Genomic DNA, 9,512 nt, shown 5'->3' on the forward strand with positions numbered 1-9,512 from the left:
CTAGTTGGCAGAATTAGGGTTTGTTAGGGTTTGCTAGGGTTTGTGTTTCTTTTTGGCTTTCAATTTCTTTTCGCAAATAGATTAGCTTCCTTTGAGTTAGCTTTTGTCCATCAGTTAAAAAGCTTCTTCTAAGAGCTCATAGAAGTTGGCTTGAGCCCCTAGCGGACTTGTGCCAGCTGACCAAGTGACAGCTGCGGCAAGAGCTGGTACTTGTGCATACAGCACCGTCGCTTCCAAGTTTGTTACGAACTACCGGGTTGATAAAATTAAAGAAGGGAGTTCCAGGAGTTGTAGCATTATTGCTACAATACTGGGGCCCACCAATACTCTTAGGGAAACAAGCTAGATAGGTTGTGGTTATGACTTCCCAATTGAAAGGAAGTGAACGGAATCTCATCTAGATTTGAGAGGGAGTAAAGGAGTCTCCTTGAATAAGAGCAAGGATCTATTCTCTAATCAAAAGAGAATAGGGATAACCTCCCTAGTTGAGAGGGAGTGATGATGAACATCACTTGTGCATTCTCTTCTTCATGTGTCATGCACTTGACCAGAACTAACAGTCGTAAGTCTAAGTGAAGGCCTCGAAGAGAGAATGGTAGAGGATTGGATAAGCATAGGACATGTATCCAAGATAAGAGTGGTCGAAGAGGACTGATATTCTTTGAGGATTAGAGTTTGAAAAATCCAAGATAAGATAGCACTAAAAGGACATTCATGGTGAATATCTGGATGGGGTATGTGCCTTAGAGGTAGTGTGTTATCACACGTAAAGCCTCCCAACATAATGCTCTTGAATGAAGATGAGCATGTCTAGTTAGACCTCAATGACAATGTTGGTTATAATGTTGGTGCTTACAGTTGGCTTATCAATCCAACTCTTCTTATGAGAACCCTTCAATTTGAGAATGATGTTGTACTAGTTGTACAATTGTGAGTACCTCCCTAGTTAAGAGGGAGTGTTGGAAATGTAACTAGCTATGATCTTCATAATTGTTGTTGAACTCATTTCAATATGTATATCTTATGCAACAAACAAAAGAAGAAAGAAAAGTAAGCATGGGTTTCATGCTTCTTATTGATGGTCTTCTAGGTAAAATCATATTCTTCATGTTTCTAGGGTTTGTTAGGTCATAGGATTTATTGTCATGAATCAAGAGAGTCAACCTCGTGTTTATAAGACCCTTCCGGGCAAGATGTAACTTGTAAAAGAATTTATTTTGATTCTGGAAAGTCTTGCAAACCTCCAAAGTACAAGTTGGCCCTAACAGCTTCAAGTCGGCCTAAAGAAGGGAATTCGACCCTTTGGAAAGGTTATAAAAGAGCAGTTTCGACCTCATTTGGCACTCACTCACTCACAAGTTCGATCTCTCAAGAACAAGTTCGATCTAAAGTTGGGAGTAGCGAGAAAAAAAGAGAAAAAGGTCTAGAAGGCAAGAGGAATACAAGAAGAAGGAAGAAAATATGTTTTGGGGCTCTATCTCTTACACGTGTGTGAAATATAAGGTTTTTTTAGCTTCCAGTATAATCCATGAAATTTATTCTAAACACTAAATAAATTATTTCCAATAGTTTTTTATTTTTTTTACAGTTGGTTTTTCTATTTTTTTATTTCCAATAATTTTCTTTTTTTTTTTTAATTTTGACTTTATAAAAAATAAAAAACAATAATTTGAATTTTAGAACAAATGGTTGCCTTGGGATTAGGGCATAAGTGTCTTATATCTAATAAGAGCAATTGAGGTCAAGATGAATGCCCCTCTTAAAGTTAGGTATAATGCTTGTAGATTAGAGCAATAAGCTAGAACCCCATAAATTAAATTAATGTCTTGGCTAATCAAGACATGTTATGACACCAAAACCCTACAAGAAGGGATCCCTCCAAAGGGGAGCGCCTTCAACGACAAAATCAACTATGAAATAAAATAAAATTAAAACCCTTACTAAGGAACCCTAAAGGTTATGGCCTAACAAGGAGATTCAATGCTTACCTCAAACCAACAATGGAGAGACTGAGAATAAACCCTTGACATCCCCTCTAAGTGACAAAGTTGCCCTTCAATGGATCAATCTAGTAACCTTGTAGTAGTCTTCAATTATCACAATATTTCCTTTGAAAATTAAAAAGAATAACCAAGAAAAGAGAGACTCCAATAACTGACACCAAAGCTTCATGAAAATAATTACATAATGGCATAATGATCTCCAACAATTCACAATGATGTGGGAGGAGAGTGAGCTCTCAATTTATAAAAGAGGCTCTTAACATCTCTCCCACCTTTTGTTCCTTAGAGAATGTCTAAGAAACTTCAAGAAAAATTGACTTGTCATCTACAATATACTTGTGGACTACATCATTATAAACATTACCTTTACATTGCTTGAAAACCCTCAAAAAGAGGTTGACGTCCACATAAGGAGGCTCAACTTACTTGACAAGGAGGCTAATTTTCTTTACAAGTCCAACATTCCCCTCAAAAATGGATTCAATTGACTTGGAATAATTCTTGGAGGCTAGTGTAGGCCCAACATCTCTCTTTTCTTGCATAACATATCCCTTTTGTTACTCAGCGTTTAATTTGAATTGACCTTTTGACCCCAACAACTCTTTTGAAGGTGGACAACTCCTTTACTTGAGCTTGATATTATTTGTTTTAATGAATTAAGGCTTGATTTATTTGCTTCAATGCTTGGTTATAGTACATGAGGCTTGCCACATCACATTTTGACATAATTTCACCTTTAAGTCACTCAAGTGACTTGCCACATCATCACTTTGACCCCCATAGCTATCATAAGACAATTCAGCCCTGTTTGGAGAAGAAATGAGGCTTGAAAAGGCACTTTGAAGAAGGCATTTTGTATGGTTTGACTTGGAGATGTCTTAGCTTTCCTAAGAGAGTGCAATGGACCTCTTTCCTTGCCTTTGGAGAATGTGATATATGCCTCAGAGAGTGCATAATGCATTGGGAATTGTGTGCTTACCATGTAAAATGATGAGAAAAAAGAATCGTGACCAAAGGTTTGCATACATAAAATAAAATTGCCTATGGGGGGGAATAAAACAAGTGTGCTAGACATGGGTGTTTCCACCCTTACATAGTGCAATCACCTTTACATGGTAGTAATCATAAGTGAGTAACAAAGGACTCCCATAAAAATCATGTGTCCAAATAGATCCACCTTCAAGACCTCCAATGCCTACCTAGGCGATTAAATGCCCATCAAGGCAGGGAATTACCACCCACCAAAGGGTAGTTAATACATAAGTACCATTGATCCAGAGACCATGAAAATAGGGACTAAAAAAACTAGCCATGATAGTTCACCTAAGGGAATCTAGGATACAATACAGCGAATGCTTGTACATATCATCCCTCATGGCCTTACAAGGAAAAAGATTGCACACATTTGAGCTTATAATGGTGTTTACTCTGAAAATAAAATAAAATAAAAAAATGTAGGGTACACTATAGAGGACCTGGGAGGTAACAAGATGTAATTTCTAAATTTGCATTAAAATACAATTTTTGAAATCCCCACATAGGTGTTCTTCGAGAAAGTCCTAGTTAATGGGTGCAAGTCTTAGAGGTGGTGATTGATGCTATGCAATTCATTTCATTGGTTTGAGCCCCTCTTTTTCACACTTGTGAACATTACCCAATGCAATAAATACTAAATGGACTATCCAATATCATGAGACACTAGTCATTTTGAGTAAAGCACATGGGGCATGGGCCATGCATTAATGACTTGCTCTATGCAAATAACTCCAAAAATGATATCTTTGCACCATGCAAGCCCCAAAATGTTTAAATAAAAGAATAAATGCAGCTATAAATGAATAGTTCATAAGGCATTTTAAGAGTTAAGGGAGCTCTAACTGAATAGTTCACAAGGCACAATGTCTGCTAAGATTTGCAACTAAGATAGCAAGCTAAGTCAGTTTAACTATAGGGAGAAAACTCCATAGTTAAGTGCACTTGAGTTAGCGGAGTGTCAGGATGGGTAATCTATTGAGAAGTCCTAGCTATTGAGTGCAAGCCTAGTGATAATGATTGGTGCAATGGTGATTTATTTTACTAGTTTCAATCTCACTTCATCTTTGCGAACATCAACTAATGCCATAAATGCTAAGTGGACAACTCAATATCATGAGAAATTATGCACTCTGGATTAATGGATCATGCATTGATAACTCACTCTAAATAATTCCAAAATTCTATCTCCAAAAACACAATGTTAATAAAAGGAAGTAAGGACAATAAAAAGTAGTTGTAAATGAACTACTTACTACCGATATTTTTCATGTGATTATATTTCTTGCATTTGTTTCTCTTATAGCATTCCCTATGACTGTGGACTTACACATGGGTTACAAGGAAAGTTTGTTAACCAATTGCCCACAGTTTTACTCTTTCTTTTGGTGCAGAGCATAATCCATACAGAATGATATAATATGAGAATAAAATTATATAAGTTTTTCTCTTATAGCATCCCCTATGACTGTGGACTTACACATGGGTTACAAGGAAGGCTTGTTAACCAATTGCCCACAATTTTACTCTTCCTTTTGGTGCAGAGCATGATCCATACAGAATGATATAATATGAGAATAAAATTATATAAGTTTTCTTCATTTCTTTTGTCTAGGCAGCAAAATCACCATAATTTTAATATGACCACATCCATGGTCACATTTATATCTCTAGATATTATACATTATACATATTATAGCTTCAGTATACAGTATATACACCTTCATTCTGTTTGCCTTCATTGTAAAAGGGTCCAGTCCCACCAGTGTTATTTATTCTCTTTTTAAATATTCACCCCTTGCTTAACAAACTCTGGATTACTTCGAAATTTTATGGAGTGAAGTGTACCACCAATCCGACCTCTGCTGGGTGCACATCAGAGAGTGGGCACATTCTCACATAAGCTGAAGATGTTAGTATCTAATATGCACCCAACACAGGCTGGATGATTTGCTGCACCGGCTGCCAGCCACCGCGGCAAGTGGAAAAAACCTAAGCAATTCATGTAATCGAATCAAAAGAATGATTAAAAAAGGAAATAAATTAAGAAGCAACTTTTATAGGTTTAACAAATAGACATGTAAAACACTCCCTCACCGTTTAATATGCACCCAACATGGGCTGGACAATTTGCTTCGCTGGATGCCAGGCACTTGACAAGTGGAAGAAACCTAAGAACTTGAGTATATAATGGAATCAAAAGAACGATAAAAAAAATGATGGAAATAAATGAAGAAACAACTTTTATAGGTTTAATTAATAGAAATGAAAAACGCTCTCTGCAGTTCTTAGGAATGCATCCTTTGCACTATGACCCATTTGAATCACGGTGAGGCTTTATAAAATCTTATTCATAAGTGAGTTGCTTACATGGAACATTCTCTGAGAGTCTGAAATTCAAGATCATGCTTAGTCCATCAAAGTCTCTTACCTGTTCAAAACATCAGAGTCAATTTGTTAGGGACATCCTAAATGAGAGTTGACAAGGGTGACAATCTACAAGAAGAATCCTGCAATGTTTATTACAACGTTAAATACATGAGAGGCCTGACTAATAATGTAACATATAACAATCGTTCAGCCATTCCAGCCTTTTAGAAATAGATATTTTGACAGTGTTGTCTTATAAATCCTTTTCTCAAAACTAGCATGGCTTATCAAAAACTTTATTGTAATTTAAACCAAGTTGAACAAATAAAAATTACCATTGTTACTCCAGTAAAAACATCTACATGACCACATCCCTCTCCTTATAATGATTTCCCGTGAACCAATTTGGGAGATGAACCTGATTGCAGTATGTAGATCACCAAACGTCCGTTGGTTCTTGATGATTTGGAGTGGTGTTCCCAGGGGTGTGCTGATATAACCAAATGTAATAGCAAGTTTCATTATGATGCCATATTACTTGTTTCTTGAAATCCTAAGCCTTATCCTTCAGAAATAAAGAATTATCAGGCACATACCCTACTGCCTTTCATCTGTTCAGTCAGCTCTTCGAATGTCTTATATATCTGATCAACAAGTGGATGTGACCTCCTCAGCCACAAATGCATGAACCCTGTTCTTTACATCAATCCAGCTGCATCCTGGCATCTTTTTCAAACCCCTTTCCTTCATTGTTTTTCTGACTTTTGCTACATCATCCCACCTGCCGGCTGCAGCATACATGTTAGATAGCAGTACATAGGGTGCAGCATATTGTGGTTCCAATTCAAACAAGGCTTTTGCTGCACGCTCTCCTAGCTCTATATTGCCCTGACTTCTGCAAGCACCTAACAATGCCCCCCACACTATAGCATTTGGTTCAAAAGGCATGTTATCGATGATATTTATAGCCTCATCCAAGTGCCCAGCACGACCAAGAAGATCAATCAAACAGGCATAGTGGTCTAATCTTGGAATCATATCATAATCTTGACCCATGCAATTAAAGTAGCGACAACCTTCATCCATCAGGCCTGCATAGTTACATGCTGAGAGAACACTAATAAAGGTGCTATCATTTGGCTTGATGGACTCTGAGACCATTTTTTCAAAGAGTTGAAGGGCCTTCCTGCCATGGCCATTCAAGGCGTAACCTCCAATCATCGCATTCCAAGAGATGATATTTCTCTCAGGCATTGTCCCAAACACTTGGCACGCTTCTTCTATGCTTCCACATTTGACATACATGTCAACAAGGGAACTCCCCACACACACATTTGATTCGAATCCAGCTCTCACAACAAGGCAATGAACCTGCCTCCCACCTTTCAAAGATGCTAAGCTTGCCCACGAATTGAGAATGCCAGAAAAGGTGACTTCGTCTGGTTTAATACCAACCTTTTGCATTTCCCCAAATAGTTTCAACCCCTCCTCGGCATATCCATTCTGAGCATACCCCACAATCATTGCATTCCACAATACCACATCCCGTTCATGAAGTTTGTCAAACAGTTGCTGTGCATCATGTATGCTCTCACATTTGGCATACATGTCCACAAGAGCGCTCGACACAAACAGATTCGAATCATATCCAATCTTTATCATATGTGCATGAACTTGATTGCCCTGCTCCAGAGCTGCTACGCCGGCACATGCACTGAGAATGCCAGCGTAAGTGACCTCATTAGGTTTCACGCCTGCCAGTTGCATTTGCCGAAACAAATTAAGTGCTTCTAGCCCATGTCTATACTGGGCATATCCTGCAATCATCGCAGTCCATGTGACTGTATCTCTTTCCGACATTTCGTCAAACACAAGACGAGAATCCCCTACGCTTCCACATTTGGAATACATGTCCACAAGAGCACTCCCAACAAAGGCATTGGATTCTAATCCATTCTTAGCAATCTGAGCATGAAGTTGCTTACACGTTTCCAGAGCTGAGAGTCTGGTGCAGACACTGAGAACACTGGCAAAGGTAAACCGATTGGGTTTCATGCCGACCTGTTGCATCTTCTTATATTGCTTAAGAGCTTCTTCGGAATGCCCATTGTGTGCATATCCTGCAATCATTGCATTCCATGTGATAGAGGTTGGTTCAGCCATTTCGTCAAACACTTGACGTGCATCTTCCATTCTGCCGCATTTGGCATATCCTGTAATGATGGTATTCCAGGAGAATGCATCCCTTGAGGGCATATTTTCAAAAACCTGACTTGCGTCGGCTAAACATGCACACTTGGCGTACATATCAATAAGACGATTACAGAGAAATACCTGTGAACCGAATCCTGATTTGATGATATGACCATGAATTCCCTTCCACTCAGCCGGTGATTTGGTATTGATGAACGCCTGCAAAAGACGGCCATAAGTGGCAATGCCAATGCTCCTACCCTCTGTACTCAACGTCGAAGAAGTAGCTACCAGTGCATATTTTGGTAGCATCGACAACGCTAGGCACCCGCTACAAGTTCCTCTTTTCCTATACAACCAGAGAGAACTTAACTATGCAAAAGACTCCCATCCCGGTTCACGATCAATCGTTGTAAATTTAGGAATGTTTTAAGATTGACATGGCTCTAGGTATTATTATTTTTTTCTGAAACTAGGTTGAGTTTTAAGTTAGGTTAGTTGGTTTATTGGATGGAAGAGTGATCCATTCATAATGGAATGCTATTACATAAGTGTATTTTGTCAATTCTTACAGAATTGGGTTGAGTAAAGTTTAGATATTTTTCAAATAGTTTAATTTTTTATAAATGGTTTTTATCTTTAATTTTCTTTCTCATGAGATTTGAATGTATAGATTAATGAAATTTTATAAATAGTTTTTATTCTCATGAGATTTGAATGTATAGATTAATGAAATTTTATAAATAGTTTTTATTGTAACTTTCTTTCTCATGAGATTTGAATGTAGAGTTTAATAAAATTTTATAAATGGTTTTTATCTTTAACTTTTTTTCTCATGAGATTTGAATGTATAGTTTAATGAAATTAAACTCTAAAAAGTTGGAACTAGACTTCCACTCAAAGCAATTAGTACACCTCATAGTTTAACATACACTTATATTAGAAATTATTGTAAAGGAAATTAAGTCGAGATCTATTCTTTTATCAGAATTTTTTGTTGAATACTTTACCTCGACTAGTACACCTCATAGTTTAACATACACTTATATTAGAAATTATTGTAAAGGAAATTAAGTCGAGATCTATTCTTTTATCAGAATTTTTTGTTGAATACTTTACCTCGACGAAAGTGTTGCTTTCAAAAGGATTCTGTTTTATATTATATAGGAAAGTTTTGCATCCATGTGGATTAGTGTAAGGATTCTATTCTATATTATATAGGAAAGTTTTGCATCCATGCAGATTTCTTCATTAATTTTGTATTTATATGTTTAAATAAACAAAATTGAGTTAAATTTAAATGTAAATATTTAGCTTATAAAAATCACTTGTTCAAGCCAAGAAAACATTTTTCATGGTTTTTTGTTCTTTTTAATTGGGGTATTGACTTGTCCACCTTGGTATCCTCAAGTGAAAATTTCCCTAGTGTGGTTGCTACAAGAACCTTAAACATTTGTTTCATTGTGTTTTACTTATGTGGTTATATCTTTTTTTTCTTTTCCTTTAAATTAATAGTGGATTTTTTCAATTCATCAAGCTAAGTTGAATAGTGGACGTTTCATATTGGAAAAGTTTGCTAAATAATATCAGGGTCCTGTCCAAATTTGAAACCTGGTTAACTTGTCTAATGTGTTTGTGGGTGGTTGGGTTAGGCTTAGGAGTATAGGGACAATCCCTCCAACTCAACACCGAACCTCCTTGATGATAGGGAACAGGTCTATCGATTCTCTTAATACCAAAACATAAAAATAAAAATAAAAAGATAATGAAGCTTTTTATGGTATTAGAATTGTCTAGGTGTAACACTGGTGTTTTACTATTTTCGTTAGATATATCAATGTTCTATTCAATTAAAAAAAATGAGGTTAAGAAAAACTAATTAAGGAGTGCTAATATATGGCAATGAAGGCAGAT

General features: G+C 36.8%; 1 pseudogene across 2 annotated transcripts; it reads right to left on the reverse strand.

The window, feature by feature from the left end:
* Positions 1-4,520: 4,520 nt before the first annotated feature.
* Positions 4,521-8,104, reverse strand: LOC149188777 (pentatricopeptide repeat-containing protein At2g13600 pseudogene; annotated as a pseudogene). 2 transcript variants are annotated; one of them, XR_016255834.1, is made up of 5 exons: positions 6,002-8,104; positions 5,741-5,895; positions 5,406-5,466; positions 5,133-5,213; positions 4,521-5,027 (listed from the first exon to the last, which is right to left on the reverse strand). The product of XR_016255834.1 is annotated as a pentatricopeptide repeat-containing protein At2g13600 pseudogene, transcript variant X1 (transcript). The 2 variants fall into 2 exon arrangements; XR_016255835.1 differs by lacking the exons at positions 4,521-5,027; positions 5,133-5,213 and having other exon boundaries at positions 5,345-5,466; positions 5,741-8,104.
* Between the last annotated feature and the right edge of the window lie 1,408 nt (positions 8,105-9,512).

Source organism: Pinus tabuliformis, chromosome 3_1 (assembly GCF_031772625.1).
Source record: "Pinus tabuliformis cultivar Carrire ecotype Pingquan chromosome 3_1, CPIR1, whole genome shotgun sequence".
NCBI lineage: Eukaryota > Viridiplantae > Streptophyta > Pinopsida > Pinales > Pinaceae > Pinus > Pinus tabuliformis.